This window comes from Ambystoma mexicanum, chromosome 8 (genome assembly GCF_040938575.1).
Source record: "Ambystoma mexicanum isolate Mex_15411 chromosome 8, UKY_AmexF1_1, whole genome shotgun sequence".
Lineage (NCBI taxonomy): Eukaryota > Metazoa > Chordata > Amphibia > Caudata > Ambystomatidae > Ambystoma > Ambystoma mexicanum.
Genome location: NC_090929.1, coordinates 513,990,531 through 514,014,448, shown reverse-complemented (window position 1 = coordinate 514,014,448; position 23,918 = coordinate 513,990,531). Strand labels below are relative to the sequence as shown.

Here is a 23,918-nt window from a genome sequence, read left to right as displayed (position 1 = left end):
TCCTTCACTTTAACCTTTGTCCCAGTACTACTACTTCCTACCAATCTTTCTCCTTTTTTTGTACCAGTCCATCTATTGCTTCTTTTCCCAATCCTTCTTCTTCTTCATCCCAGTATTTCTGAAGTGTGCCAATCCTTCTCCTTAGCTTCAGTCATTCTTCTTAGTCCCAGCTCTTTTCCTCTTTCCTCCCAGTCCTTCTCCACCTTCCTACCAGTCCCTTTCTTCCTTCATCCCAGTCCCTTTCTTCCTTCATCCCAGTCCCTTTTTTCCTTCATCCCAGTGCCTTTCTTCCTTCATCCCAGTCATTTTCCACCTTCTTCCCAGTCCTTTCCTCCTTCTTCTCAGTCCTTTCCTCCTTCTTCCCAGTCATTTCTTCCTTCTTTCTAGCCCCTTTTCTCTTCTTCCCAGTCCTTGACCTTCTTTGTTTCAGTCCTTTTCCTCCTTCATCCCAGTACTTTTCCTCCTTCATCCCAGTCCTTTTCCTCCTTCATCCCAGTCCTTTTTCTCCTTCACCCCAGTCCTTTTCCTCCTTCATCCCAGTCCTTTTCCTCCTTCATCCCAGTACTTCTCCTCCTTTGTTCCAGTCCTTCTCCTTCATCACTGTCCTTCTCCTCTTTCGCCCAGTTCTTCTCCTTCTTCGATGCCAGTCCTTCTCCTCCTTCACCTGAGTCTTTCTCCTGCTCCTGCCCAGTTCTGCCCCTCCTGCCCGGTCCTTCAGCTCATTCATTCCAGTACTTCTCCTTGATCATGGTCCTTCTCCTTGATGACAGTTCTTCTCCTTCATCCCAGTCCTCTCCTCCTTTGTTTCAGTCCTTCTCCACCTTCATTACAGTTATTTTTGTCTTTTGCCCAAATCCTTCTCCTCTTTCATCCCAGTCCTTCTCCTTTGCCCCAGTCCCCTCCTTCATTGTTCCAGCCCATCTCCTTGTCTGTTGTCCGAGCCCTTATCCAACATCAAAAAGCATTTTCTGTTGTCTTGGTCCTTCTACTTTGTCCCGGTCTTACTTATTTATCCCAGTCCTTCTCATTCTGCTTTGTTCCCGTCCTTCTCATTCTGCTTTACCAGTCCTTCTCATTCTACTTTGTTCCAGTCCTTCTGCCTATTCTTAGTGTCAGTCCTTCTCATTAACCCAGTCACTCCAGTCCTCCTTCTTCATCCTAGTCTTCTTCTTCTCTGTCCTTTTCCGCCTTCTTCTTTGTCGCAACCTTTTTCCGCCTTCCTCTGTCCTTCTTGTTCATCTCATTCCTTCAGCTCAGTCCATCTTCTTTGTCCTAATCCTTCTACTTCATCTGAAACCTTAGCCTCCTTTGTCCTTGTCTTTCTCCTTTGTTCCTGTCCATCTCTTTCTCTGTACTTCCAGTCCTACTTTTAGTCCTTCATCGTTCTCCTTTATCCCAGACCTTCTCCTTCATCCCAGTCCTTCTCCTTCATCCCATTCATTCTGCATATCCCCAGCCCTTCTCCAGCTCCCCAGCCCATCTACCTTGCCTCAGTCCTTCTTTTTCCCAGTTCTTCTCCTTCATTCGGCTCCTTCCCTTTCATTTCAGGCCTTGTCCTTCCTCCTAGTTATTATCCTTTACCCAGTCCCTCTCCTTTATCCCATCCCTCCTCCCTCACCCCAGTCCTTATTCTTCATCCTAGTTATTATCCTTCATTCCCATCCATCCCATTTGTCCCAGTCCTTCTCTTTCTACTTTATCCCAGTCTTTCTCCCTAGTTGCTGTCCTTGCCTTTGTCCTGTCCTGTTACTTTGTCCAAGTCCTTCTCCGGCATTCTGGTCCTTCTCCTTCATCCCATTCCCTTTCCTTTGTCCTCGTCCTTCTTCTATGTCCCAGTCCTTCCCCTTCTCATTCTCTTCAGACCTTCCCCTTGTCTTCAGACCTGCTCCTTCTACACACCCCTTTCCCTCTCTCCAGCCCGTGTAAATCTCCCCAGTCCTCCTCCTCCCCAGCCCTTCTATTTCTCCTCAACCCTTCTGCTTCTTTGTCTGTCAGCCCTTCTCACCAGCCTTTCACCTTCTATGTCCCAGCCCTTCTACTTCTTCATCTCAGCAAGTTTCCTGCTTTCTCCCTGCCCTTCTCTTTGGTCTCAGTGCTTCTTCTCCTTCGTCTTTGCCCTTACCCTTCATTCCAGTGTTTTTCCTTCTTCCCATTCCTTCGCCTTTGTCACTGTCTCTTCTACATCTTCATCTCAGTCCTTGTTCTGCTACATCCAAATGTGTGTTCTCCTTCATCCTAGTCCTCCTTCTGTCTCATAGGTCATTGACTATTGTCATAGACCTTGTTCTCCTTCATCCCAGTCCTTGTTCTCCTTCATCACAGTCCTTGATCTCCTTCATCCCAGTCCTCCTATACTTTTTCCTGTTTCTCCTTTGCAACAGTTTTTCTCCCCAATCCTGCTTCTTCATTCTACTGCTTCGTTTTCTTCTTCCTAGTCCTACTTGTTCTTCATCCCAGTCCTTCTCCATCATGCCAATCATTACTGATCTTCCCAGTTCTTATCCATCATCACAGTCCTTATCCAATATCACAGTCCTTTTTCATCATCCCAGTTCTTATCCATCGTTCCAGTCGTCCTTCTCCTTTCTGCAAGTCCTTCTTCACCTTTGCCCCAGTCCTTCTCCTTTGTCCCAGTCCCCCTCTTTTGCTCAAGTCTCTCTCCTTTCTCCCGGACCTTCGTCATCTTGGTGCTGTTTTCCTTCATCCCAGTTCTCCTTTTCCTTTGCCCCAGTCATCCTTCACCTACATCCCAGTCCTCCTTCGCTTTGGTCTCAGCCCTCCTTCTCTTGGGTTCCATTCCTTCTTCTCTTTTGTCCCAGCCCTTCTCTCCAACCCTTCTCCTTCATCCCACTGCTTCTTTTCCTTCATCCTAGTCCTCCTTCTTTTCCTTCATCCTAGTCCTCCTTCTCACTCATCGCAGTTCTTCTCCATCACCCCACTCCTTCATCCCACTCCTTCCCCTATATCCCAGTCCTTCTCCCTCATCCCAGTCCATCTCCTTCACCACAGTCCATCTCCTTCATCACAGTCCTTCAGCATCGTCCAAACCCTTGCCCTTCATCCCAGCCCTTCCTCTTCATGCAAGTTATTTTCTGCCCCATCCTCTGGGTCCTTCTCCTCCTCCTTGTTCCCTGTCCTCCTCCTACTTCAACCACGTCCATCCCCTGCCAGTCATTTTAACTTTCTCGTTTGTCCCAGTCCTACTCCTTCATAAAAGTATTCCTCCATTGTCCCAGTCCTTCTCCTTTGTCCCAGTCCTTCTCTTCCACACTAGTTCTTCTTCCACACCCATTTCCTGCTCCCCAATCCTTCTCCTTCTCTTTTGTCCTAGTGCTTCACCTTTTTTTGTTCCAGTCCTTGTCATGTGCCCTGATCCTTCTTCTTCATCCCAGTCCTCCTTTTTTGTCCCAGTCCATCTTATGTGTTCTAGCTTTGTCCCAGTCCTTCTCCTTTGTGCCACTTCTTTTCCTCCTTCATCTGTCCTCCTCATTGATCACAATCTTTCTACTTCTTCATCCGAGCCCTTCCACTTTTTTATTCCAGTCCTACTCTGCTTTCATCCCAGTCCTTTTCCTCCTTCACCTCAGACCTACTTCAGTCCTTCTCCTTGATACCAAACATTTTCCTGTGTCCTAATCCATCTCCTTTGTCGCAGTCATTCTTCTGTACCCAATTCATATGTCTTCATCCCAGTCCTTCCCTTTCTACTCTGTCCGAGTCTGTCTATTTGTACTTTTCCCCAGCCATTCTGCTTCTCCTTAGTCTCAGGGTAACCTCTTCATCCCAGTCCTTTGCCTTCATCCCAGTCCTTCCCACTCATCCAAGTCATTCTTCCATGTCCTAGTTATTCTCATTTTATCCCAGTCCTTCTCTTTCATTTCAGTCTTTCTTCTTCCTAGTTCTTCTTCTTGCAGTCCCCCTCCTACCCAGTCCAACTCCTTCATCATTGTCCATCTCCTTGGTTCCAATCCATCTCCTTCGTCAAAGTCCATCTCCTTTGTCCCAGTCCATACACTACAGCCCAGTCCTCCTTCATCCCAGTACTGCTTCTTTGTTCCAGTTCTTCTATGATCCGCTGGTCCAGTCCTCCTTCACCCCACTCCTTTTCTCCTTCACTCCAGTCTTCTTTCTCCTTCACTCTAATCTTCTTTTATTCCCATCCCAGTTATTTTCCTTCAGCCCAGTCCTTTTTCTCCTACATCAATGTCCCTTTTCTCCTCCATCCCAGTCCTTTCTCTTTTAGACCAATCCTATTTTTTCCTCATTGCCCCACTCTTTTTCCGTTCCTCCCAGCCCTTTCTTTCCATCATCCAGTCCCTTTTTCCCTCATCCAAATCCCCTTTCTCCATCATCCCAGTGTTTTTCTTCCTTTACGCCAGTGCTTTTTGTTCTTCATCTGTCAATTTTCGCATGTATGCCCATCCCTTTTCTCCTTTGTCCCCATCCCGTTTCTCCTTTGTGCCCACCCCTTTTCTCCTTTGTCCCCATCCCTTTTCTCCTTTGTCCCCATCCCTTTTCTCCTTTGTCCCCATCCCTTTTCTCCTTTGTCCCCATTCCTTTTCTCCTTCGTCCCCATCCCTTTTCTCCTTCGTCCCCACCCATTTTCTCTTTCATCCCCATCTTTTTTCTCTTTCGCCCCAGTCCTTTTTCACCTTTGTCCAAGTCCTTCTTCTTCATCCCACACATTCTTCCTTGCCCCAGTGTACTCCATCTTTCTTGTTGTATCCTCTTCTTCTTTTCCCCATATCCTAGGCATTCTACTTGCCCTTCATCCAAGTTATTTTCCATCATCCTCATCCTTCTCCTTCCTACACATCTTTATCCTTTATCCTTCATCCTAGTCCTTCTCCTTCGTCCCTGTCAGTCTCTTTCTCCTAGACATTCTACATCATCCCAGTCATTCTCCTTCATCCCAGTGCTTTGTCTCCTTCGTCCCAGTCCTTTTTCCATTATGCCAGTCCTTCATCTTCTTTGTCCCAGTCCTTTTGTTATCCTTGTCCCAGCCCTATTCTCCCTTATCCCAATCCTATTCTCCTTTCATACCCTTCTACGTCATTCCCAATCCTCCTTCATTTCCAGTCCCTTCCCTTCATCCCAGTCCCTACCCTTCATCCCAGTCCATATCCTTCACCCCAGTCCATATCTTTCACCCCTTTCCCTTTCCTTCATCCTAGTCCTTCTCCTTCATCCCAGTCCTTCTTATTCATCCCAGTCCTTCTCCTTCATCCCTGTCCCCCTCCTTCATCCCAGTCCCCCTCCTTCATCCCAGTCCCCCTCCTTCATCCCAGTCCCCCTCCTTCATCCTAGTCCTTCGCATTCATCCCTGTCCTCCGCCTTCATCACAGTCCTCTTCCTTCATTCCAGTCATTTGTCTTCATCCCAGTCCCTCACCTTCCTCCCAGTCCTTATTCACCTTTGTCCCAGTCCTTTTTTTTCATCAATGCACTTCTTCTCCTTCATCCTGGTTCTTCAAGTTTGTCCCAATCCTTTGTCCTAGTGATCCTTCTAAGCTCCAGTCCTTCAATTCCTTTGTCCCATTTCTTCTACATTTTGCCACTCCTTTTCCATCCCACTCCTCCTCTTCTTTTTTCCATTCATTCTCTCCTTCCCCTTTGTCCCATTCCTTCTCTTCTTCCTCACTCGCAATGTGTCCTATTCTTCCCAGTCTTTCTCTTTTTTCATCAGTCCAGTCCTCCTCTTTATTCTTCATCCCAGTCTTATCATTTCCTTGTATTTCATCTTCATCCCAGTCTTTCTCGTGTATTATTGTTCACCTGTGTTGTCCTTTTCTTTTGTCATTGTACCAGTCCATCTCTTTCTACCCAATACCAGTCCTTCTTCCCAATGCTTCTCTTTCATGCCTTTCCTTATTTTCTGTTATACTTGTCTTTCTACTTGCCCTTCATTCCAGTCCTTTTCTGGCATCCCTGCCCTTATCCTTTTTCCCAGTCCTTAGCCACCATCGTTGTCCTTCCACATCATCCTAGTCTTTCTGCTTCATGCCAGTCCTTCTCATTCATCTCAGTCCTCCTCCTTCATCCCATTCGTTCTTCTCCTTGGTTCCAGACCTTCTTCTCCTTTGTCCCAGACTAACTTCCCCCTTCATCCCAGTCCAACTTCTTCTTGTGGCAATCCTACTTATCCTACACCCCAGTCCTTCTTCCCAGTCCCTCTCCTTCATCCCAGTCCTTATCCTTCATCCAAGTCCTTATCCTTCATCCCAGTCCTTATCCTTCATCCCTGCCCTTTTCCGTCATTCCCATTCCCAGTCTTTCATCACAGCTCTTTTTCTTCATACCAGTCCCTTTCCTCTATCCCAGTCCTTTTTCTCCTATGTTTGAGTCCAACTTCTCTTTCACCCCATTCCTTCTTACCCTTTAGCCCACTCCTTCATCTCTTTAATTCTCTCCTTAGCCCCAGTGCTTCTCCTTCATCTCATTACTCTGCTTTTGTCTGTATCCTCCTCGCTTGACCTAGTATTCTTTTCCTTTGTTCCAGTCCTCCTCTTCCTTTATTCCATTTTCTTCTTGTTCTTGCCACTCTGTTTATCAGTCCTTCTCTTCTCCTTTCCATTCATTCTCTCCTCTTTTGTCCCATTCCTTCTCCCCTTCCACACAGGATCTCCCCCTTTTCTCATTCCCTGTCTTTCTTCTTCGTACTTGTCCTTCCTTTTCTTCTTCATCCCTGTTCTTCCACTTCCTCATCCCAACCCTTCCCATATGTCCCTGTCCTACTCTTTAACATTCGTCACATTTCATTGCTTTCTTCTTTGCCCAAGTCTTTATCCCTTGTCCCAGTTCTTCTCAGTCCCTTTCCCAGTCCTTCTCTTACCTCCCAGCCCTTCTCCTTTGTCCCCACCCATCTCCTTCATCCCAGTCCCTTTCCTTCATCCCAGTTCCTTTCCTTTATCTCCTTCCTTCCCCTTCACCTCACACTGTGCCTGCACCTTCAGTCCGTATCCTTCCTCCAAATCATTAATGTTGCCATATTCATTCATCCTGCTACCAGACCTTTGCCCCAGTCCTCCTCCATTCTCCTAGTCCCCCTCCATTCTCCTAGTCCTCCTGCATTCTCCTAGTCCTCCTCCATTCTCCTAGTTCTCCTCCATTCTCCTAGTTCTCCTTCTTTCTCCTAGTTCTCCTCCTTTGTCCTAGTTCTCCTGCTTTGTCCTAGTCCTAGTCCTTTCCTTCATCCTAGACCCTCTCCATCATCCTATTCCTTCTCCTTCAATCTAGTCCTTCTCCTTTAATCTAGCCCTTCTACTCAAGCCTACTACTTGTCCTTTGTCCTTCACTTTTATCCTAGTCATTCTTCCTATTCTTAATCCTTAATTTGAGTCCTTCTTCATAATTCTTCTCCGTCACCCCTGTCCTTCTCTTTCACATTCGTCCTAGTTCTTTTCTTTCTACTTTATCGCAGCCCCTCTCTTTCACCCCAGTCCTTCTCCTATATTCTGTCCAACTCCTATATTCTCGCCCTTCTGCATCATCCCTTTTCTGCTTCTTTGTCCTAGTCCTTCTCCTTCATCACAGCACATCACTTTCAGCCCGGCCCTTATCCTTCTGTCCAAGTCTTCTACATTTGTCCTATTTATTCACCTAGTTCCTGGGCTTTTACCCCAGTCCTCCTCCATTTTCATAGCCCTTCTCCTTTTTCATAGTCTTTGTCCTAGTCCCTCTCCTTTGTCCTAGTTCTTTTCCTTTGTCCTAGTCCTTTTCCTTTGCCCTAGTCCTTCTACGTTGTCCTATTCCTTCACCCTAGTCATGCTACTCCGGCTTAGTCTTTCTCCTTTGTTCTAGTCCTTCACTTTTGTCATATTCATTTTTCTTTTTCCTAGTCCTTAGTTTTTAGCCCTATCTCTAGTGCTAGTCCTTCTCCCCAGTTCTAGTCCTTCACTCTAATGTTGAAAGAATACAATGCAATGTTGTCTGCTAAAACATTGCTCTGTTTTGCTGCAACAACCACTCCCTAATCCTGCATATGGGATGCATGTGGTATTTATTGCTAATGCCTGTTTTGGGGGTTTCCGAAATGCATGGAATTAAACTTCAGTTTTAAAGCATGGAACTTGCAGGCAAGATCTGAGTAGAGCAGCTGCTTCAGTTCTTCTGGAGGGAAATGGCAAGGCATGAATGATGGCTACATGTTATAAAGCCAGAAGTGGGTGCAGGGCCTTCATGCACTCTAATCTTCCTTACATCATGACTAGCATGTTGAAATGAATGTTGATGCCTTCTTTGCATAGGACTAGTGCTGGGTCTTGGTACTGCACAATATTCTCAGCTGGCTGCAAGTGATTGATATCAAGCAGTACATGGCATTCTACACAAGCCCCCCTATGCCATGTATGTCTGTATTGATATAGTGGTACAGTCCTACTTGTTGGCCTGGTAGTGAACGGATTGCTCGGGGTTACACCGTTCCACAGTTCCATTGGCTATAGTTTATGATCCTGGGCAAATGCGGTTTAAAGGTTTATTTTAACACAATTTAAAACGCCAGGTCAGATGTTCTGAGAGCAAAAGCATGTTGTTAGCCTCTATTGCAGGCGTTCTAAGGTGCGGGCTTCGTGTCTCAGCTGTTGTGTTAGAAGTTTTTAATCAGGCAGCAGAGATTAACAGAGGAGTTTCTTTGTGCTTGGTCTATTCCTTATGGGGCGACACAAATGAGTGCCTATACTTGCGCAACGCGATGAGCAACTCTCAAATCCCCCAAAATGGCTTAGCCAATGCTTGTTTTTTTAATTATTCCCATGTTCTACTCACTATTTCCTGGTGGTCGAATGGTAAAGTGATGTACAGCAACATCTCAAAGGTTGTATTCGTTTCCTCTGATCAAGTGAACTATTCGCACGTTATTGATATGTTTGTAGACGAGTCTATGGATTTCCACTCAGGGAGGGATTACACAGGGGGAGGCCATAGCGAGCCAATCCATTCCTATCCATTGGCCAGTTGTCGCGTCTATAATGACACCGTCTTTAATAATAGAAACCTGCATCCCCAACTGACGTGAGACGGGGAATGAATTAGAAAGCATTTGTTGTTCCCAGGAATTTAAAGCGAATCTTTCAGTTTGGCGGCAGAACGAATGTTGTAAAATGCAGTGAGAATTTCACTGGAGGTGTTTGGATAAACATTTACACATTTTCTTCACATTTCATTTCTCCTTGAGCTGTGCCGTTTTTCCCAGCCTCTCATGATCGTCAACATCTGTTCGGCATCCAGCACTTTATCAAGACTCACAGGGACCCCAAAAGGCCATCCTCTGAATATAGTGCAGAACACCTGCTGGGGTGTTTTTTCTACTACATTTCTGCAGAAAATAGACTGTTGCGATTTTATGTTTGGTATGATAGGATAGGTTGATATGATAGGTAATTGAGGTTTCTAAGCGCCGACTCGGGGATCAAACCTGTTTTGCTCCGTGTCGTCTTGATTCCAAGGCGAGCATGTTGCCGCTGAGCTATCTCCACCGAGACACATTATTATAAATGTATTCTCATCAAGAGGATCTGAACTTTCTTTCATGCTTTGCTGCTGCTTGAAGATGAAACATTATTTTATTCAGTTTTGTTTCCAATACCATTTTCTTCTTCCTTTGTTTGGCTATGATTTTCAACCCAATTGATGGCCAAACTGTTGATTTACAGTCACCAACCTTGATAGCAGGTCTCACACCTCTGATGCAACTATGCAAGTGGGAGCTAGAACTCTAGGAAAGCTTCTTGGATGCAAGGGTCTCACCTGGGCGCCAGCTTTGCCTTTTTGAGGGAAAGAGGAATTACCTTCCCTTCCACTTAAGCCACCCAACTTGCTTATTTAGAGCCACTAATAAGGTAAGTACTTGACTGTGCGCGCCCAGAGGAAAATTCCTCCAACATAATTGTGTCTAACATCATCACAGCTGAATATCTAGATGTCTTCAGTACTCAGTGGAGGACAGGGCACCAGACATCATCATAGCTGACCATCTAGGTGATGTCTCCAGTCATCACTGCCGAAGAGTTCATTGGAGGACAGCATGTTCAACATCATTGCGACTGAAGGTCTAGATAACATCTAGAGTTTTCACTGCTGAGGAGCTCACTGGAGGGCAGAACTTCAGACATGACCATAGCTGAGGATCTAGATTGTGTGTCGAGTCATCGCTGTCAAACAATTTAATGGAGGACAGCGTTTCCAACATCATCACAGCGGAAGATCCATTGTCTTGGGTCATCATTGCCGAAGAGCCCAATGGAGGACAGCGCTCTGACATCAGCACAGCTGAAGAGCCATTGTCTTGGGTCATCACTGCTCAATAGCTCCATGGAGGACATCACTTCAACAAAACACAAAGCAGGAAGGAGGAATCAGGAATAAGGAAATAATGCAAAAGCAGCGAATGGCAAAGAGACGAGGAACACTGATAAAAGATGAGGCAGCAGAAAGGCCATACAAAACCAGCGTACATGTCTTCTCTGAGGATCTAGAAATAAAAAAATATTGTCTAGCATTATGGTGTGTGAGAAACCTGAAGGTATTCTCACTCATACTCCCGTGGGATCCTCCATGCAGGTGACTGGGGAAAAGCCATCGCTATTGGATCCTGACCCTGGCGGTGGACAAGCGAGGGAGGATCACTTGGGTAGAGGGTCTCTGAGGATTGAGAGTCAGATGCCTTTAGGTGAGACATGGTATCCCCAGTTGTCCTTGTGATGATCAACCAACCCCTCTCCCGACCTTATGGGTTATTCTAGGAGTGTTCCCTTTCATTTTCCTTCTCGAATACATTCAAGTACTGAGACAAAAAAGAAGTAACTGAGAGTAGTAAAGATTTCCTCCTCTCACCACTTTGGTACTGAGACGAAGAATATGCATGAAGGTCAGGCATCTACTGCTAATGAGGGTCAGGCAGCAGTAATTGATGGCACATACCTCTAGTCCATTATTAGACCACAGGTGTATAAAAGGTGGAACTGTAAAGCTACAGGGAGAGCACTGGAAGAGGAGAGCAGTGAAAGAAGGAGCCGTGGAGAGCAGGAGAAGCCAAGATGTCGGAACGCCTGCTGAATCCCTGAGGAGCCTGCTGGAGGAGTGTTGCAGGTGAGAGAAGCCCCTGGAGAGAAGGCAAACTGCCAGAGCTGTGAGACTGCGTCTGCAAGGCTCACCACGATCGCTGGAGAGTGCTGCCAGGAGCGCCCAGCAAGCAGGCTTTATCACAGAAAGGGAGAAGCCGTGTGTAGTAGCGGCAAGGCCCGAGTAAGTGTCAGGGACACTTTACTCACTGGGCAGCTCCGAAAACCCATAAACACAGTAGCGGGCATGGAATCAAGTGAACTTACAATGCATGGACAATGAAATGAAGAAGTCAGAGTTATTTCTATTGAATACCGAAACCAAACTGATTGAAACAGGTGAAAGTAACTAATTGAACTGAATGAAACAAGTTACTTCTATTCAATACCGAACCGAATGAAACAGGTGAACGTAACTCATTGAACTGAATGACACCAACCAAGTTACTTTTATTAAATAACAAACTAAATGAAATGAGTAAAAGTCATGCTTATTGAATACCGCATTTAATGAAACAAGCAAGGTGACATCCATTTAAAAACAGAATTGAATGAAACAAGCAAAGATATACTCAAAGTGAAAGCTGCCTTTTTAAGTGAAGGCAACATCTATGGAAGACTGAACTACAAATATGAATGGAATGAAAGACTGAATAAAGCAGAATCAATGTTAAGAAACAACATATGTGATAACGTTGTGAAGCTGTGTTTTAAGAAATAGCCTGTTGGGCTACATATTGAACTCTGAAAGAAACCTGGACGTTCCTGGTTGCGTGATCTGTAATGGGTGGACTGTGTGGTCTAAACTGCGCCTAGACCAGGGAACAGCTTCATGCCAAAAAGGAGGTTTATTTTACTGAAAGTAGGAAAACAATTAATGATGAACATCAGACTTGGGGAAGGCAACCCTGAGTTATAAAGAAGTACATAAGTCCAGTTGAAAGATAAAGTTACAAGATATTTCTTTTGGTGTTGACATTAAGCTTGTGGAAGGGAATGCTAAGCATTGGTGACCTGGAACTGTCTTACCCTGGAACTGTGTTCAACTTGGGGAAGGGCACCCTGACCATCATAAAGGTATAGAACTGTGTTTCTTCTAATATTCAGAGGAAGACAAAGTGAACCCTGTAGTGAACTTATTGACATTTGGGACAGGAAGCTGAAGAGTAAGCCAGAGCTGGAACCAGGTCAGAACTTTGTTTGGAACACTATTTGAGTTATGGTTGATATCCCTACACATTGTTTCATAGTAGTTGTAAGGGCAAGTATAGGATTTGGACACAGAGAGACCTTTAAGTTGAACATATTGACACAGACTTTTTTCAGTTGCTTTAGGTAGGGTAATCCCACCTTATAATAGGGCAAGTTAAGCCTTGCTCCATCCTGACCTTTTCTTTAATACAATACTATTGTTCAACTTTGAATTCGTTGTCTGTGTCCCCTTCTCTGATGGCAACCTCACAGGTAGAAGCTAACCAATAGGACATATCTCCCATTCCATTGGAATTTAACAAAAGGGGTTTCAAGGAAACAAAGACATGGGTTCCAATCTGCCTTTGAGGGCGTGGGATGGGCTGTCGCTGTGGATGAAGGAAGCTGTGGATAGTCATCTCCATTAGCTAGGTACTAACTTGGCATGCTTAACCACAAAGAGTGCCACAGGGGCTGAGCAGAAAAAAGTAGCAGCTCCTCTGTTCAGTGTCCTCCAGCTTGTAATCAAAGTATCACTGATTTGTGAGGAATTTCTACTTTGCAAAATGGCAGCCAGGATTGAAACAAAGTTTAGGTCAGAATAGAGTGACATGGGTAAAAAAAGTTGCAGGACTGGCCAGCATGCTACATCAACAACACACATAACACAAACACCCACGCTCCAAACCTGGCAAGCACGGTGGATTTTATTTATAGTTTTGCAAAAGCCGGATCATATACTTCAAAATTGTACAGATAAACCAAAACCACAAGAGTCCATACCCAGGAAATAAAGGATAGGTAAGGGGGGGAGGGGGTGGTTGAAGGGCTGAGAGGGATGAAGATGTGGCACTATCCCAATGTTTACGAATACGTCTTACAGTTTTTACGGGTTTTTACACATAAATACAGACGGAAATCCATCTGTAATTATTTATAAAAATGGAAAAACTGTCTGATTCTCTATGATGTCACTCATACATCACAGGCCAATCGCATTGCAGATTGTCTACATGGAGAGTGTAACGGTTGTATACAAATAGCATTAAAGTTCTTCACATTTCTGACAGCATATATCTTAAGGCAGCAGCAGTCACATGAGCAACCGTTTGTTGATATGGAAAAAAGTATACTGGCATTTCCTCCCTATATGGCTGCACGTGTACTTTAATGAATGCATTTTGTTATAAGAACAAATGCAGAAAAATACAGGTTGTGAATTATCTTTTTATATGGCAAAAATAAATGTGGATAAATACAGAAAGAAATGTCAGAAAAGTAAATTCCATAAAAACGAGAGCCTTATTTATGAAGCACAAGCTTTAAATATAACGTTACGAAATGAGAGAGGTAAGCATGACTGGAGTTAAGTGAACCATTATGTTTAAAAATAATTCCTGACCTTTTATTTTTGATTGTTGTAAAAGCAAAATGTTACATTTTCTATTTTATTGAACATGTAATGTAATAAATAGCATTTGAGGTTCGAGCTGTTTCCTTCAAGATGTTTACATTCCATCGTTTCACTTATTTAAGATGCTCATATAGAAACGTGCTGGCTAGCCAGCCAATCAATAAGGAACACCTTCTGGCCTAGCCTGAAGATTTCAAACCTCCCCGGGCATGAGTTCCTTTCTTCGTTATATATGGCATGCCTTTTATTGCAGCCAGGGAGAAGCAGCTTTCTTTATTTATCCATTTAAATTTAAAAAGCTGATATAGCGCTTAGCACTTCTCAAACATGAATGAAGTCGGTACATAAGTGGAGATAAGATGACAACGTAATAAAGACCAATTAAAGAACAACAAATAAAAACATGATCAATGAGAAACAAAGCAGTGAGAATATGTATTATAAGCCAGCAAGATGCAAAATGAGAAAATCTGCAAGAGCCATAAAGGCATGCCATACAACTATAACCTGTGGTGCTGGGGAAGGGGCACCTCAGCGATTGACTAAGCAGGGGAACCGCTAAAGGTCAGATTTGACGAGAACCAAAACAGGAGGCAATGCCTGTCCAAAGTTGAAGATGGAAACAGCGGCAACATAGAATGGGCAGGCACCAGTTCCCAAGGTGGACACCGATGGCCTCAAGAACACACCAACTCTAGAAGACAGTTCAAGGGTTTTTATCTTCAGATTAGTACAGTGTCTTGGTAAGGGACGTCCCTCTCTCTCTCTCTCTCTCTCTCTCTCTCTCTCTCTCTCTCTCTATATATATATATATATATATATATATGTAATATATATATACATATATATATTCTTGCACTTTATTTTGTAGCTATTGGCGGCATGTTTCGGAAAGTGATGTTTGGATTTCCAAAAAGATATCCTTATGTATGCATTCACATTCATAATTCTCAATTAGGGGATTTATATTTTCTCCATCATGCTTCTTATTTGATGATATCTTAAATATGTTTCTTGAATTATTTTATTGTGCAATGTATTATACTGTCATATCTAATTGTTCCTATCATTGGTATGTATGAGACTTTACTCTAGTCTAAAATGGCCGCCCTGGACAACTGTGCAATATGTACTGTGTTTTCTCCTCTGGTCCCCTAACGTGACCAAGCGCTCAGGGAAGTGCGAAATGTGTCGTTCAGGACCCATTCTTGGCGTCCTGCTTTGTTTGCTGTGTGTGTTTTGCCCTGTTTTTTTTTTACCATTATTAAAACTCGTTTCTTTATTTTGATTCGAGTTTGTCATTTTTTGGGACCAATAGTACCTTATGTTTGGAGTGTGGTTTTCTTTCCTTTGCTGTGTTCTACGATATATATATATATATATATATATATATATATATATATATCCTAGTGTGAGCTGTTATCACCGTAACCTAGGGGTCCCTCAGCCCCAGACTTGTCATCCGTGATTGGTAACACCAACTATCGAAAAAGCTGTCTAACTGGATGTGGTTGCCTAAAGGCAAACATCTTCCTGATCTAAAACTACCACTGGGAATAATCTAGGTTCCTGCTCCAAGTTCTCCAATGCAATGTAACATGAGGGTATTTGTGCCTTACAGTCACTCAGGCATTGATCTTGTATGTCTGTGCTCTGATGTTCCTCTCCCTCTGCCACTCTTTTTCCTCCTACTCTCCTTCCTCACACACACTGTCTCTTCTCTTGCCCCTGACACTTCCTCCTCCATCCCTGCAATGTTTCTCTCTCTTCATTCTATCTCCATCCTCTGATTATACTCCCTACAACAGTGTTTCTCTACTCACCAAACCACTACCTTATTATTTATTTATTGCATTTGTTATACATGCAAACCAAGGTGTGTCACAGCGTAGGTTACAGAAGGTTTGAATCTCTTGTTACAGTGAGAGATAAAGTTACATAACATACAAAATAGTTAGCAGTACATTTGAGACCACAGCTATGTTACAGAAGGTTTGAATCTCTTGTTACAGTGAGAGATAAAGTTACATAACATACAAAATAGTTAGCAGTACATTTGAGACCACAGCTATGTTACAGAAGGTTTGAATCTCTGGTTACAATTGGAAGAATAGTTGCAGTTCATACTGGTTTGTTACTGTGCATTTAAGACCTCAGGTACAGTTACAGGAGGGCTGAGTCGAAGTAATGAATGGGGGATGAATCTTGCATGACCAGGGGTAGTGTAGATGAGCAGGCAGTAGGACCAATAAGTGTTTTAGAATGTGTTGAACAGCCATGTTTTTAGCATCTTCTTGAAGCGCTGGTGGGGTGGCTCCTTTCTGGTGTGAGAGGGGAGAGGGTTCCAGATTTTTGGAGCTAGAACTGGAAAGCTACATCCCCCTGCCCTCGTACATTTGAAACATGGGACAAAGAGTTGAGTACTATTGTTGGATCTCAGTATTCTTGTGAACTTGTTTTGGGTAATAGCATTGTGGAGGTAGTTGCTACTCGACCATCTCCACACCTCTACTACTCTCCTCACTACTTCAACGCTCCCCTGTCCACAATACTACTCTCCCCTCACCATATCACTACTACTATTACTGTGATGAAATTACTTAATGCTGTTCAGGATTATAAGGATGTGAAGTGGCTAAAGGGCCTACTGTGCCGCCACACTATTACAAACCAACAGTGATCTCAATCACAAAGGTAAAATGGGCACAGCCCAGAGATATACCCCATTTGCCTTTTGTGGTAACTTGGGCCGAGGAAATATTCTCAGGGTTGTGAATTTGATTCAGTAGAACCCGAAACAAAAATAGTACACAGCTCTAAAATAAAAGAATGTCCAATCAAGTTTCTATAAAAATATAAATACTTTACTGAAGACATCAATTGTAAAAATAATTATGAAACCTGCTATAAAACCTGCACCTGCAAAGAAAGACAGGGAAATGCAGAACAATACTGTAGATGCACTTTGGATACTTTGCTTAGGGGACAGATGGAACAAAAGCAACAATGGTTCAAAAATGATTGGTTGTACCATAGATCTACAAATCCTCGCTGAACAACAGGTGTTCCGAGTAAGAGCAGGACAAGCAGTCCACAAAACCTTACCCCAGAAAGCAAGGGGCTTTGGGTCCAGCAAAAGCTGGAGAGCAGAAAGGCCAAGTCCAAGTGGGCTGGAATAAATTGTGGGCATGGCTGCAAGGAGAAAGCTGCTCCTAGTGGTAGGAAGTAATAAAGAGACAATTAGTGGGAGGTGGACCAATATGAGTAAGGAGGAGGGCCGCATGGTGCAGTGACAACCTCGTGGCACCCGATCCTCAAACCTGCTATGATGAGCTTACCAGGCAAAGCCCCATGGTAGGAGTGAAAAGTGTAAACCAGTGAGCCAACAACACGTGTATCTGCCAAGCAGCCACTGCTCACTCTGTTCCCCTCTCCAGCTCAGCTGATGGGTACCAATGGTACTCTTCATGCATGGGCATCAAACCACACAATCAGGAGGAAGCAGATTCTTTGCAGGCCTAGTGGTGATGATACTGCCACCTTCGCTTTCAGATTCAGACGTCCATCCCTTTGAGCGTAGCAGAACTATGAGCAAGTACACTTGCAAATGGCATAGTGTATTTCCACAGGCCTCATAGTCTTCCTTGGTTCAAAGTTTGGTCCTTGAGCTGCAACTGTGGATCACAAAAGTGATTCCACGTGGATACCTTATAAAGCGTCTCTCTCTCTCTCTCTCTCCATTATGGGTGAAGCCCCTTCTATAGGTGTTCTGATGAAGGCCCTGCCTATTCTATAGGCTCTAGGTCAAACATGCTTCACTCTATCTTTGATTGTGGATCTCAAATAGCTGGGTGCGATCGTGCATTAGACATTGCCCTTAGGCTCGAACTTCGTCAAGCTCCAATAAGCCAACATCTGACATCAACCAAGTGGGAAAATGGGTTTACATTGGTGATTTCTCCTGCATTATGGTACGGATGCTGAGTGGATGTATTGAATGCATATTAACATGTGATTTTGTGAAAAATGCCCCCAAACCTTTGAGAATAGATCTGTATGCTTTGAGATTGCACACTCCCTGCATTCTGAAATACATTTTAAAAGTTGTATCAGTATTGCGGTTCAAAGTAAAAAGTAGTCATTTTTTGTGGGTACGTTTTCTAGTTCAAGTTTGTGACATGTTTTACTCCTAAAGAGTCAGGTTGCATATCGTCAATCCAATAGCTGCCAGATATTATTCAGAATGTTCGCAATCGGGGTGTGTTCTTCAGGGGAAATGGTTGGGGATGGTCTCTGGAAACCCAGGTTATTTTTTTATAATCCTGGTTTTCTGATGGAACCTCATTGTGTGATGCTGAGATCAGTTTATTTGACGAATTAAATAATATGGCCAACAGGTGGTTCCCAAATCTTGCACTTTAACAGCAAGAAAGGGTGCAACACCCACCAGTGTCAAGACACATTCAATGACAAACATAAGAGGCAAGGACACATTTAATAAAGTTTGCGTACTGCACTAATCACCAGTGCAATGGTATCGCAGAGCAAGCACAGAAATTGGTGTAGTGTGCCCCTGCGCGGGGTAACCAGACCGGATGAAGAAAGGAAAACAAGGCAAAACAGGGGGGCAGAGAGAGGCGGGCATTGGATAGGGATGCACAGAGCTTAGGAACTGGCAAGAAACAAAGAGATTGTGCCGGCAGGCATATGATTGTACAAGCAGGGGTGCGTGTGTAATGGCGGCAGTAGATCAGGCAGAATATACACCATACTGGAGTAGACATATCCGGAATTGCAAATGGGTAAATAATGCGGATGTAGCGCACTGAGGGGTTACCAGTGCCATCTAATAGACAACCAGGGCAAAGCTCACATTGTTTGATGTCACTCCAAACTCCCAGGTGAATTGCACCCCATGCTTTATCGATGCCAGTCAATTATTGTATATTGTGTATCCCTCCCACCCCGTGCATGTTTTTCTATCCTCCCCCATACTTCCTGCATTGGCGAGCACTGCAGGGGGTAGAGAGGGCAGGCATGTGGGTTGCATACACACCCTCAATTGGAACTTCTCCCGCCCCACCCCGCTGTCCTACTGAACACCCAAAAATACCTCGTCATCCTCATGTCTGCCCTGGAACAAAAAGCAAAGCAATAACTTGCGCCTTTCCTCCTTCCTCCATCCCCCTCATGCGTGTGCTATATTTTCCAAACAAAAACAGATCCTGCTGTCTCGCCATCCTCCTCTCTCTTGCTTGCAAGCCTCCTAAACTAATCGAAGTGCAACTATCCAGCCGTCGACTCTTTTCTGCATTTAAATCAGCTTTGTAATCACCATTTGAGTGCTAAACTATATTGCTTGCCACGAGGTATAGCCACTCAAAGATGGCCACTTTCCATTACCCCTTTGTTGCCCTGGCCTAACTTCCTACCAGGTCTACTCCCCGTGACACGATTGGTCACCAGCCGCTTCTTTTAGCCTATCCCAAGCCGGCAGGCGAACGCCGGCACACCCATGAAGGCACAGCTCCTGTCTTGAGCCTGTCCTGAGCCGCATGGGCCGAGGGCCCCATCTCGCTGCATCATCGTTCCCAGGCCGCCGCGCCTGAGCACCCAACCCTGGTAAGCGCCCTGAACTAAGTGCTGCCTTGAACTGGCCAGCTTATCGCTTCCCTAAAGACTGATTTGCATCTACCGCTATATTTGTATCGCACGCTCCTCCACTCGAATCAGCACAAACCTGACTACCCATGCACCGCTTCCCAGTTCGTGCATCTCCATGTATCAGCACACGTTCCTAGTCTTTAATGTCCGCTTGGCTTAGGCTGTTCCACTATGCCATGCTGCTCGAGCACCTGTACGAACTTGCTTTAATTGCCTAGTGCTGACTGTAATCACCCGCACCTGCCCATCAGGTCTATTAGAGGTATTACTCTGCTTTCCCTCTACCTCCCATATTTTGGTTGCATCGTATTGCCGCGTCTCACCGCTGCTACTGTTCTTCTAAGCTGTTTAATTGATGCATTATACCGCCTCCTAATACTATTAAGTAACTTCTTTGTGTTACACCACTACTGCCATGATGCTGTTGTACTATTGCTTCTATGTCTGCACAGATTATCATCTGACCTTAGTATAATACATGTGTCCCGCCCAGACCTGCCAGCATCTAACCTTATTGCAGTCAGGCATCTCGCTTTAATACACCGTTCATATCTTCCTGCACTCTGGATGTACTGCAATCGCTGTGTCCTAGCTGCATGCATATCATAGGTTCTGCACTAGTCTACTGTTGTATATGTCCTGCATTAAAGCTGCCCACTATTGAATGCATATATTTCATAAGTACTTCCATCTGCCAGCTATCGCCCGCTTACATCCTGTCCACCCATTATTGTGCAATCCATGTATACTGTATTAGTGCACTGCCGCTATTGTATTACCTAGGACTGCCTATCTTCATCCTAGCTATCAGTTTGACCTAGACATCTTCTCTGTCCCAACTCTCCTGACCTCCCTACTCTAGCCTTCATACCCAGCAGCTTACCCTCCTACTATGGCCTCTTTAAGAGGAGCAACACTTGCTATGGATACCTTACTCCCTCTACTCCACAACATCTCTCCTTTGAACAGCAGCAACACTACTGTTCCATCCCACTCCGAACTTTTGTCACCAGCAGAATGGATCACTAGATTTGCCCCTCCTCCAACACCTCTTATCCCTTGTCCTACCCATTCAAGAAATGCAAGTTTAGGTTCCCGCCTTAACATATCAAATGATATTAGACTTGATGCAGCCTGCCCAACCCATTTGAGAAATGCCAGACTTAGTTATCGCACCTGCCTGAGGCTTAAGCCCCCTAGGATGGTCACCCAACAGACTAGGACCCACACACGGCCGACGACTCATACTGAATCCCTTATTAACCATGACTGTGCCACATCTTACAACACCCCACCAACTAACCTCACAGCACCTACCTCCACTTCCATTAAAGGCGCACTCATTAATGCTTGCTCTTTGGTAGCTCACGACCCAGACATTGCCGACTTAATCACTGCAAACCATTTAGACTTCCTTGCTGTTACAGAAACATGGCTCCACCAAGCAGCTGGCCCCACACTAGCTATAGCCATCCCAGAAAACTACAACATCATCCGTGCTGATAGAAAAACCGGAATTGGGGGCGGAGTGGCCCTTATCGCTAAAACTAATTTGAACATTAGAGAAGTCTCTAACACTACCCTACCGTCAGCTGAACTTCTCTCCCTCAAACTTCCATTAATGAACACCCAAACCATACTCCTACACCTTATATACAGACCTCCTGGTGCCATGTCCACTTCGAGGAGGACATCTCTCCCTTACTGACAACTAATACCAAACCAGGTTCTCAAATTATTATCATGGGCGATTTCAATCTGGGCCTCAATGACCCTAATGACATTAATGCCTCTCAATGACACTATCACTCACTCAGGCCTTGCACAACATATCAACACGCCCACACACACAAAAGGGAGATCCCTGGATTGGCTAGCTGATGTCAATTGTAACTTATCCTTGACTGACATTACTCCTTGTGCATGGCCAGACCATCATCTCATCACCTTCTCGCTACCCAGAAACACACCTAAAACGGCACCGTCTACCAGAACACCACAAATAACATCAAGGAATAATCGCAATATTACCATAGAAAACCTCAGACCTCTCCTAATGCCCATTACTAATGCTAACTTTACCGCAATGAATGCCAACCCGACTGCCCTTGCAGATCTATTCAACAATACTATGGAACAAGCCCTCAACCAGAGGGCTCCCCTCAAACTAAGAAAGGCCAAACCAATTGCCCATACGAATAAATGGTTCTCAGCAGAACTAAAGGCCCTTCGCAACATTAAAAGAGCTGTGGAAACTAACTGGAGAAAAGCCCCCTCACTCTCATCTAAAGAGAAATTCTCTTCGGCAGCTTCCACCTATAAAACTGCTTTCTTAAACGCTAAAAAAGAGATTTACAACTTGAGAAACACAGTGCCAAATCTAGCATGAAAGAATTATTCTACATTCAAAGAGAGCTCGAATCACCTATGCCACCCACAGAGGACTGCATCAAAGACAAAGTCTGGTGCAATAATATCCAACTAGCACTACCAAACAAAATAGCCCTCCTACAATCTAAAATAGAGTCTAAAAAAGCTATCCTCGCCTCTAAAGTCTACTCTAGCAGTAAAAGGAGCCTTACCACCCCGACTGCCCTCCTTTCCACTTCTCCCCTGTCACCGAGGACGAAGTAGCAAAGATAATTGCCAGCCTTAAACCATCCAACTGCAAAGGTGACCTGTGCCCTGCCTCAGTCAACAAGGACGGAGCCAAAGATCTAGCCCCATTCATTACTTCGCTGATCAACTCCTCATTCGAGAATTCAGCTGTACCAAACAACCTTAAAGAAGCCTGGGTCCTTCCCCTCCTTAAAAAAACAAAAAAACAATCTAGACCATAACATTCCCACAAATTTTAGACCCATCACGACTGTCCCCTTTCTCCTCAAAATACTAGACAGAGTGGCATACCTCCAAATACAACATTTGGAAGACAATAACCTCCTAGGCCTGCGACAATCCGGCTTTAGACCCAGGCACGGGACCGAAACTGCCCTCCTGGATCTAAAAATACAAATGGATGAAGCCAATGACAAGGGCAACCTGGCCATATTGCTCCTGTTGGATCTATGCACGGCCTTCGACCTAGTTGACCACCAAATCCTCACGCAACACCTCTATTTGGCTGCCTCATTCTCACTGAATGCCACCAATTGGATTCAGTCCTTCTTGTCTGATAGGTCAACCAGGGTCTTCGCTCCCTCGGCTGCTGCTGACCCTGTCCCAATCCAATGTGGAGTACCCCAAGGTTCCTGTAGTTCACCCACGCTTTAGAACATCTTCACTAAGTCCCCTTTTGACCGTCTTGATGATCTGCATGTCACTTACACTAATTACGCAGATGACACCCAGGTCCTCATCACACTCACAGGGTGCTATGAGAGAGATGTTGCAAAATGAAATCTACCTCGAAATTCAAGCATGGATGGCCACCCATAGCCTCTGCTTAAACGATGACAAGACAGAACTGCTCATCGTGGGCTCACAGGCCCGCCTCAACAAATTGACCAATCATTCACCATCGATGGCAACATCATAAAAGTCTCTAAAGAGGTCAAAACACTAGGTGTGTACCTTGACTCCACTCTATCGCTCAAAAAACAAATAAACGCCACCATCTCATCTACCACCTATATGAACAAACTCATTTATGCCTGCAGGCCATTCTTATCTACCACGAGTTGCCTCACCCTGGCCGGAGCACTGATATTATCCAGACTGGACTATTGTAATACACTCTTCCTTGGCACCACTACCAAAAACCTAAATAGACTCCAGATCCTACAAAATAATGCCCTCAGATGCGCCCTCAACCTTCCGCGCAAGGCCCATATATCCACCGTCAGCAAAGGAGTCCACTGGCTCCCCATCCGGGACAGAATTAAATTAAGATTGCTTGTCATCATACATAAATGCCTCTCTGACCGCCCCACGCTACTTATCAGACAAATTCTCCAGACATAGCACCTCTAGACTTCAATTCTAAATTCAATCTGAAAACAGCAGGAGGATCTAGCTTCACTGTGCTAGCAGCAAAATGCTGGAACACACTCCCCTTGTCAATCAGATCTGAAGATTGCTTCTGGCCCTTCAGAGCCATGGTGAAATCCTGGCTCACTAATCAATGAAATGATACCCGCATGCTTACCTACAATGCATCATGCAACTTCTATTCTGCACTTTGTAACTTAGCCTATACCTGAATTGGACCACTCTGTAACCCGGTCCTTATGTTACCCATTGTATTTGCCATCATGCCCCACACTGTATTCACCTATGTGCTACTTACTGTATGCACCTTATGCTTCCATCACGTGCAACTTTTATGAAACTATGTTGTTCCCAAGTCTAATGCGCCCAGCTACCTGAGGGTTGGGTCGCGCTTTATAAATAAACAAACTAAACTAAACCAAGAAATGCAATACCTGGCACCCTGGCGCCCTACCTCACCTGTTACGCCTTTTCATATTGCTCGACCCCTGTTAAAAAATAAACAGTACCTTCCATGCTGCAACCCAGACCTATTACCCTTAGCTCCCCCACCTCTCCCTTTTGCAGCTCCCCGGAAGTGTGAGAGACACAATTCTTTAA

The 23,918-nt window shown here is 44.7% G+C and overlaps 1 protein-coding gene across 5 annotated transcripts in view; it reads left to right on the top strand.

Moving 5' to 3' along the window:
- Nucleotides 1–23,918, top strand: part of MORN1 (MORN repeat containing 1) — a 2,351,913-nt gene that overhangs the window by 1,452,490 nt on the left and 875,505 nt on the right. The window lies entirely within an intron of this gene.